Source organism: Salmo salar, chromosome ssa04 (genome assembly GCF_905237065.1).
Source record: "Salmo salar chromosome ssa04, Ssal_v3.1, whole genome shotgun sequence".
NCBI classification, from domain to species: Eukaryota; Metazoa; Chordata; class Actinopteri; order Salmoniformes; family Salmonidae; genus Salmo; species Salmo salar.
The window spans coordinates 87,738,372-87,747,198 of record NC_059445.1 but is presented as its reverse complement, the minus strand read 5'-3'; positions in this window follow the sequence as shown (position 1 = coordinate 87,747,198).

Genomic DNA, 8,827 nt, shown 5'->3' with positions numbered 1-8,827 from the left:
AGCTATTTTAAAATCGGACATATCGAGTGCATAGAGGAGTTCTGTATCTATAATTCTTAAAATAATTGTTATGCTTTTTGTGAACGTTTATCGTGAGTAATTTTGTACATTTTTAGTAAATTCACCGGAAGTTTGCGGGGGGTATACTAGTTCTGAACGTCACATGCTAATGTAAAAAGCTGTTTTTTGATATAAATATGAACTTGATCGAACAAAACATGCATGTATTGTATAACATAATGTCCTAGGTGTGTCATCTGATGAAGATCATCAAAGGTTAGTGCTGCATTTAGCTGTCTTCTGCGTTTTTGTGACATTATATGCTAGCTTGAAAAATGGGTGTCTGATTATTTCTGGCTGGGTACTCTGCTGACATAATCTAATGTTTTGCTTTCATTGTAAAGCCTTTTTGAAATCAGACAGTGTGGTTAGATTAACGAGAGTCTTGTCTTTAAAATGGTGTAAAATAGTCATATGTTTGAGAAATTGAAGTAATAGCATTTCTAAGGTATTTGAATAACGCGCCACAGGATTCCACTGACTGTTACGTAGGTGGGACGATTTCGTCCCGCCGGCTCTAGAGAAGTTAACATAATGTCCTAGGTGTGTCATCTGATGAAGATCATCAAAGGTTAGTGCTGCATTTAGCTGTGGTTTGGGTTTATGTGACATTATATGCTAGATTGAAAAAGGGGTGTGTGATTATTTCTGTCTGGGTACTCTGCTGACATAATCTAATGTTTTGCTTTCATTGTAAAGCCTTTTTGAAATCGGACAGTGTGGTTAGATTAACGAGAGTCTTGTCTTTAAAATGGTGTAAAATAGTCATATGTTTGAGAAATTGAAGTAATAGCATTTCTAAGGTATTTGAATAACGCGCCACAGGATTCCACTGGCTGTTACGTAGGTGGGACGATTTCGTCCCGCCGACTCTAGAGAGGTTAATATTAGAATCCTGTGAATTCGCTAATTGTGGTATTTTCTCTTTTAATAGCAGGCAGCAAGGGATCTACACATTAATGCTGGTGAGGAGGAACAATATAATCTGCAAGAAAAGTGAGGACAAATTTGTATTTGTTCATGACTTTCAATTTGACAATATACCATTTTTGGGGGGGAAAATGTCCAGCCAAGCAATTAAGGTAGGTAGTTATTTGGTGGTGTCACGGTCTTTATCGTCCTCGGATGAAGGGGAAGAGAAATCAGACCAAAAAGCAGCGTGGTAAGTGTTCGTCATTTTAATGTTAAAACTGAACACTAATGCGACAAGCAAACAAAAGAACAACCGAACAGTTCCGTCAGGTGCAAAACACTAAACAGAAATTAACTACCCACAAACCCCCAAAGGAATACAGGCTGCCTAAGTATGACTACTAATCCCTACTGCCTCTGATCTGGAGGACTCACTAAACAGAGAACATCCCTGGTCATCCCTACTGCCTCTGATCTGGAGGACTCACTAAACAGAGAACATCCCTGGTCATCCCTACTGCCTCTGATCTGGTGGACTCACTAAACAGAGAACATCCCTGGTCATCCCTACTGCCTCTGATCTGGAGGACTCACTAAACAGAGAACATCCCTGGTCATCCCTACTGCCTCTGATCTGGTGGACTCACTAAACAGAGAACATCCCTGGTCATCCCTACTGCCTCTGATCTGGAGGACTCACTAAACAGAGAACATCCCTGGTCATCCCTACTGCCTATGATCTGGAGGACTCACTAAACAGAGAACATCCCTGGTCATCCCTACTGCCTCTGATCTGGAGGACTCACTAAACAGAGAACATCCCTGGTCATCCCTACTGCCTCTGATCTGGAGGACTCACTAAACAGAGAACATCCCTGGTCATCCCTACTGCCTCTGATCTGGAGGACTCACTAAACAGAGAACATCCCTGGTCATCCCTACTGCCTCTGATCTGGAGGACTCACTAAACAGAGAACATCCCTCGTCATCCCTACTGCCTCTGATCTGGAGCACTCACTAAACAGAGAACATCCCTGGTCATCCCTACTGCCTCTGATCTGGAGGACTCACTAAACAGAGAACATCCCTGGTCATCCCTACTGCCTCTGATATGGTGGACTCACTAAACAGAGAACATCCCTGGTCATCCCTAATGCCTCTGATCTGATGGACTCACTAAACAGAGAACATCCCTGGTCATCCCTACTGCCTCTGATCTGGAGGACTCACTAAACAGAGAACATCCCTGGTCATCTCTACTGCCTCTGATCTGGAGGACTCACTAAACAGAGAACATCCCTGGTCATCCCTACTGCCTCTGATCTGAAGGACTCACTAAACAGAGAACATCCCTGGTCATCCCTACTGCCTCTGATCTGGAGGACTCACTAAACAGAGAACATCCCTGGTCATCCCTACTGCCTCTGATCTGGAGGACTCACTAAACAGAGAACATCCCTGGTCATCCCTACTGCCTCTGATCTGGAGGACTCACTAAACAGAGAACATCCCTGGTCATCCCTGCTGCCTCTGATCTGGAGGACTCACTAAACAGAGAACATCCCTGGTCATCCCTACTGCCTCTGATCTGGAGGACTCACTAAACAGAGAACATCCCTGGTCATCCCTACTGCCTCTGATATGGTGGACTCACTAAACAGAGAACATCCCTGGTCGTCCTTACTTCCTCTGATCTGGAGGACTCACTAAACAGAGAACATCCCTGGTCATCCCTACTGCCTCTGATCTGGAGGACTCACTAAACAGAGAACATCCCTCGTCATCCCTACTGCCTCTGATCTGGAGGACTCACTAAACAGAGAACATCCCTGGTCGTCCTTACTGCCTCTGATCTGGAGGACTCACTAAACAGAGAACATCCCTGGTCGTCCTTACTGCCTCTGATCTGGAGGACTCACTAAACAGAGAACATCCCTGGTCGTCCTTACTGCCTCTGATCTGGAGGACTCACTAAAGACAAATGTTTCATTTGTAATTTATGTCTGAGTGTTGGATTGTGCCCCTGGCTATCCATAAATTATAAAAACAAGAAAATGGTGCCGTCTGGTTTGCTTAATATAAATAATGTGAAGTGATTTCTACTTTTATATATATTTGAGCATTTCCATTTACTTTTGATACTTAAGTATATTTAAAGCCAATTACTTTTAGACTTTTAATTTAGTTGTATTTTAGTGGGTGACTTTCCCGTTTACTTGAATCGTTTTCTATTAAGGGGAGAAGAGGAGGGGAGAAGGCCAATGGGAGGGAGAAGAGGAGGGGAGAAGGCCAATGGGAGGGAGAAGAGGAGGGGGGAAGGCCAATGGGAGGGAGAAGAGGAGGGGAGAAGGCCAATGGGAGGGAGAAGAGGAGGGGGGGAAGGACAATGGGAGGGAGAAGAGGAGGGGAGAAGAAGGCCAATAGGAAGGAGAAGAGGAGGGGAGAAGAGGAGGGGAGAAGAGGAGGGGAGAAGTGGAGAAGAGGGGAGAAGAAGAGGGGAGAAGTGGAGGGGAGAAGAGGAGGGGAGAAGAGGAGGGGAGAAGTGGAGAAGAGGAGAGAAGAAGAGGGGAGAAGAGGAGGGGAGAAGAGGAGAAGAGGAGGGAAGAAGTGGAGAAGAGGAGAAGAGGAGGGGAGAAGAGGAGAAGAGGAGGGGAGAAGAGGAGGGGAGAAGAGGAGAAGAGGAGGGAAGAAGTGGAGAAGAGGAGGGGAGAAGTGGAGAAGAGGAGGGGAGAAGAGGAGGTGAGAAGAGGAGAAGAGGAGAAATGGAGAAGAGGAGGGGAGAAGAGGAGAAGAGGAGGGGAGAAGAGGAGAAGAGGAGAGGAGAAATGGAGAAGAGAAGAGGAGGGGGACTGATAGATAAACGGCAGTTACAATAGAGAACCTGTTTCAGGGCCAAAAGTAACACACAAACACACAAAGAATAAATATGTCTGTCAGCAACCCAGGTCTATAAAATGGGAATCTGCTACTTTGACCACTTCACCATCCATTCCAAATGTGTTCATCTTAACTAACAGCTAAACGAGGGGAAAGGGGTTGGACAGAGAGATGAGAGGGAAGGGTTGGCCAGAGAGATGAGAGGAAAGGGTTGGACAGAGAGATGAGGGGGAAAGGGTTGGACAGAGAGATGAGGGGAAAGGGTTGGCCAGAGAGATGAGGGGAAAGGGTTGGACAGAGAGATGAGAGGGAAGGGTTGGACAGAGAGATGAGAGGAAAGGGTTGGACAGAGAGATGAGAGGGAAGGGTTGGACAGAGAGATGAGGGGGAAGGGTTGGTCAGAGAGATGAGAGGGAAGGGTTGGACAGAGAGATGAGGGGAAAGGGTTGGACAGAGAGATGAGGGGGAAAGGGTTGGACAGAGAGTTGAGGGGGAAAGGGTTGGCCAGAGAGATGAGGGGAAAGGGTTGGCCAGAGAGTTGAGGGGGAAAGGGTTGGCCAGAGAGATGAGGGGAAAGGGTTGGACAGAGAGATGAGGGGAAAGGGTTGGACAGAGAGATGAGGGGAAAGGGTTGGCCAGAGAGATGAGGGGAAAGGGTTGGACAGAGAGATGAGGGGAAAGGGTTGGACAGAGAGATGAGGGGAAAGGGTTGGTCAGAGAGATGAGGGGAAAGGGGTTGGACAGAGAGATGAGAGGGAAGGGTTGGACAGAGAGATGAGAGGGAAGGGTTGGACAGAGAGATGAGAGGGAAGGGTTGGCCAGAGAGATGAGAGGGAAGGGTTGGCCAGAGAGATGAGGGGAAAGGGTTGGACAGAGAGATGAGAGGGAAGGGTTGGCCAGAGAGATGAGGGGGAAAGGGTTGGACAGAGAGATGAGGGGAAAGGGTTGGACAGAGAGATGAGGGGAAAGGGTTGGACAGAGAGATGAGGGGAAGGGTTGGCCAGAGAGATGAGAGGGAAGGGTTGGCCAGAGAGTTGAGGGGAAAGGGTTGGCCAGAGAGTTGAGGGGGAAAGGGTTGGCCAGAGAGATGAGGGGAAAGGGTTGGCCAGAGAGATGAGGGGGAAAGGGTTGGACAGAGAGATGAGAGGGAAGGGTTGGACAGAGAGATGAGGGGAAAGGGTTGGACAGAGAGATGAGGGGGAAAGGGTTGGACAGAGAGATGAGAGGAAAGGGTTGGACAGAGAGTTGAGGGGGAAAGGGTTGGCCAGAGAGATGAGAGAAAAAGGGTTGGTCAGAGAGATGAGGGGGAAGGGTTGGTCAGAGAGATGAGGGGAAAGGGTTGGACAGAGAGATGAGAGGGAAGGGTTGGCCAGAGAGATGAGAGGGAAGGGTTGGCCAGAGAGATGAGAGGGAAGGGTTGGCCAGAGAGATGAGGGGAAAGGGTTGGACAGAGAGATGAGAGAAAAAGGATTGGACAGAGAGATGAGAGGAAAGGGTTGGACAGAGAGATGAGAGGAAAGGGTTGGTCAGAGAGATGAGAGGAAATGATTGGACAGACACAGTGAACTAAACAATCCCATTCTCTCTGTTACCGCCATATTTAAAAACCTTGCCTCTTCAAATGAAACATGGAGTATTAAAACGTTAAATATATTGATTAAAACTATACTTTTTTTTTTTTTTTTAACAACGTCTTCCAACCAAGATAATTATATTTCCGTGTCTAACCAGACAGACCTATCAATCTCTGTGTGTCACGACATCCACCGAAGTCGGCCCCTCTCCTTGTTCGGGCGGCGTTCGGCTTTCTAGTCGCCACCAATCCACGTTTCCCTTTTCGTTTTGTTCTGTCTTGATTACACACACACACACACCTGTTTTCAATTCCCTTATTATGTTCCTTATTTAACCCTCTGGCTTCCATTTCTGTTTTGTCTGTGATTGTTCGTTGTTCAGTGGTTGTTTGAGGCGTTTTCTCCTCACACTGTTGTTTTGCTCTTGGAGATTTTTGCTTGTGTTTTTTTGTTGTTGTTGTTGTTGTTGTTGTTGAGTAAAACTAGACTGTTTTCACTCAAACCTGTGTCCTGCGTCTGAGTCCGGTTCTAACGGGATAATCCGTCTGGAGGAAGACAACAGCCGTATCCATAGTAACAGAACCTTACTGAATAGATCTGGAATTCATAAGGGGTTCCTCTTGACTCCCAGTCTCTGCCAGAGACACACAAGTCAAGGACAAAGGGGGCTGAGAAAGAGAGTCTATGTAAAAATAATAATAATAATAATAATAAAAAACAATTGCCACTTGTTTAAAATGACCTTAAGTAGTCACACTATTCAGTTCAGTTCTGTACTTGTAAGCGTTCTTGCAACTGCTTCTGGGAAGTCATAATGTACTTTTTTTTTTTCTTCTCTTCTTGCATTGATCTAAATCCCTTTGTCTGTCTGTCTGTCTGTCTGTCTGTCTGTCTGTCTGTCTGTCTGTCTGTCTGTCTGTCTGTCTGTCAGTCTGTCTGTCTGTCTGTCTGTCTGTCTGTCTGTCTGTCTGTCTGTCTGTCTGTCTGTCTGTCTCCTCGTCTGTCTGTCTGTCTGTCTGTCTGTCTGTCTGTCTGTCTGTCTGTCTGTCTGTCTGTCTGTCTGTCTGTCTGTCTGTCTGTCTGTCTGTCTGTCTGTCTCCTCGTCTGTCTGTCTGTCTGTCTGTCTGTCTGTCTGTCTGTCTGTCTGTCTGTCTGTCTGTCTGTCTGTCTGTCTGTCTGTCTGTCTGTCACCGTGCATAAGAGCGTCTGCTAAAGGACTAACATGTCAAATAAATAAACATTAAAAAAAATGCTGCAAATGTCTGGTATGGTTTGGCTGAGGATGGCATTAGTAATCACACCACATATATAGGATAAGAATCACATATATAGGATCAGAATCACATATAGGATCAGAAGCACATATATAGGATCAGAATCACATATAGGATCAGAATCACATATAGGATCAGAATCACATATAGGATCAGAATCACATATATAGGATCAGAATCACATATATAGGATCAGAATCACATATATAGGATCAGAATCACATATAGGATCACAGAATCACATATATAGGATCAGAATCACATATAGGATCAGAATCACATATAGGATCAGAATCACATATATAGGATCAGAATCACATATAGGATCAGAATCACATATATAGGATCAGAATCACATATAGGATCAAACAGAATCACATATATAGGATCAAACAGAATCATATATATAGGATCAAACAGATTCACATATATAGGATCAGAATCACATATAGGATCAGAATCACATATATAGGATCAGATTCACATATAGGATCAGAATCACATATAGGATCAAACAGAATCACATATATAGGATCAGAATCACATATATAGGATCAGAATCACATATATAGGATCAGAATCACATATAGGATCAGAATCACATATAGGATCAGAATCACATATAGGATCAAACAGAATCACATATATAGGATCAAACAGAATCATATATATAGGATCAAACAGATTCACATATATAGGATCAGAATCACATATATAGGATCAGAATCACATATAGGATCAAACAGATTCACATATATAGGATCAGATTCACATATAGGATCAAACAGAATCACATATATAGGATCAGAATCACATATATAGGATCAGAATCACATATAGGATCAGATTCACATATAGGATCAAACAGAATCACATATATAGGATCAAAGAATCACATATAGGATCAGAATCACATATAGGATCAGAATGGTCAACTCTAAAGTAGCATGTTCAATTCTAAAATAGAAGTACAGTGTTCATGGTCAACTCTAAAGTAGATTGGTCAAATCTAAAGTAGAATGGTCAACTCTAAAGTAGCATGGTCAGCTCTAAAGTAACATGGTCAACTCTAAAGTAGGATGGTCAAATCTAAAGTAGCATGGTCAGCTCTAAAGTAGGATGGTCAAATCTAAAGTAGCATGGTCAGCTCTAAAGTAGGATGGTCAAATCTAAAGTAGCATGGTCAGCTCTAAAGTAGGATGGTTAACTCTAAAGTAGGAGTGCGGTGTGCGTGGCCAAATCTAAAGTAGGATGGCCAAATCTAAAGTATCATGGTCAGCTCTAAAGTAGCATGGTCAGCTCTAAAGTAACATGGTCAACTCTAAAGTAACATGGTCAACTCTAAAGTAGGATGGTCAAATCTAAAGTAGCATGGTCAGCTCTAAAGTAGGATGGTTAACTCTAAAGTAGTTTGATCAACTCTAAAGTAGAATGATCAACTCTAAAGTAGGATGATCAACTCTAAAGTAGAATTTTCAACTAAAGTAGAATGGTCAACTCTAAAGTAGCAGTACAGTGTGCATGGTCAACTCTAAAGTAGATTTGTCAACTCTAAAGTAGAATGGTCAACTCTAAAGTAGGATGGTCAACTCTAAAGTAGAATGGTCAACTCTAAAGTAGCATGGTCAGCTCTAAAGTATCATGGTCAACTCTAAAGTAGGAGTTCAGTGGCCATTGTCAACTCTAAAGTAGAATTTTCAACTAAAGTAGAATGGTCAACTCTAAAGTAGCAGTACATTGTGCATGGTCAACTCTAAAGTAGATTTGTCAACTCTAAAGTAGATTTGTCAACTCTAAAGTAGAATGGTCAACTCTAAAGTAGAATGGTCAACTCTAAAGTAGGATGGTCAACTCTAAAGTAGGATGGTCAACTCTAAATTAAGATGGTCAACTCTAAAGTAGAATGGTCAACTCTAAAGTAGCATGATCAACCCTAAAGTAGGATGTTCAACTTTAAAGTAGCAGTACAGTGTGCATGGCCAACTCTAAAGTAGATTGGTCAACTCTAAAGTGAACCTGGCCGTGCTGCAGCTCCAGTTCCAACTGTTCTGCCTGCAGCTATGGAACCCTGACCTGTTCACCGGACGTGCTACCTGTCCCAGACCTGCTGTCCCAGACCTGCTCACCGGA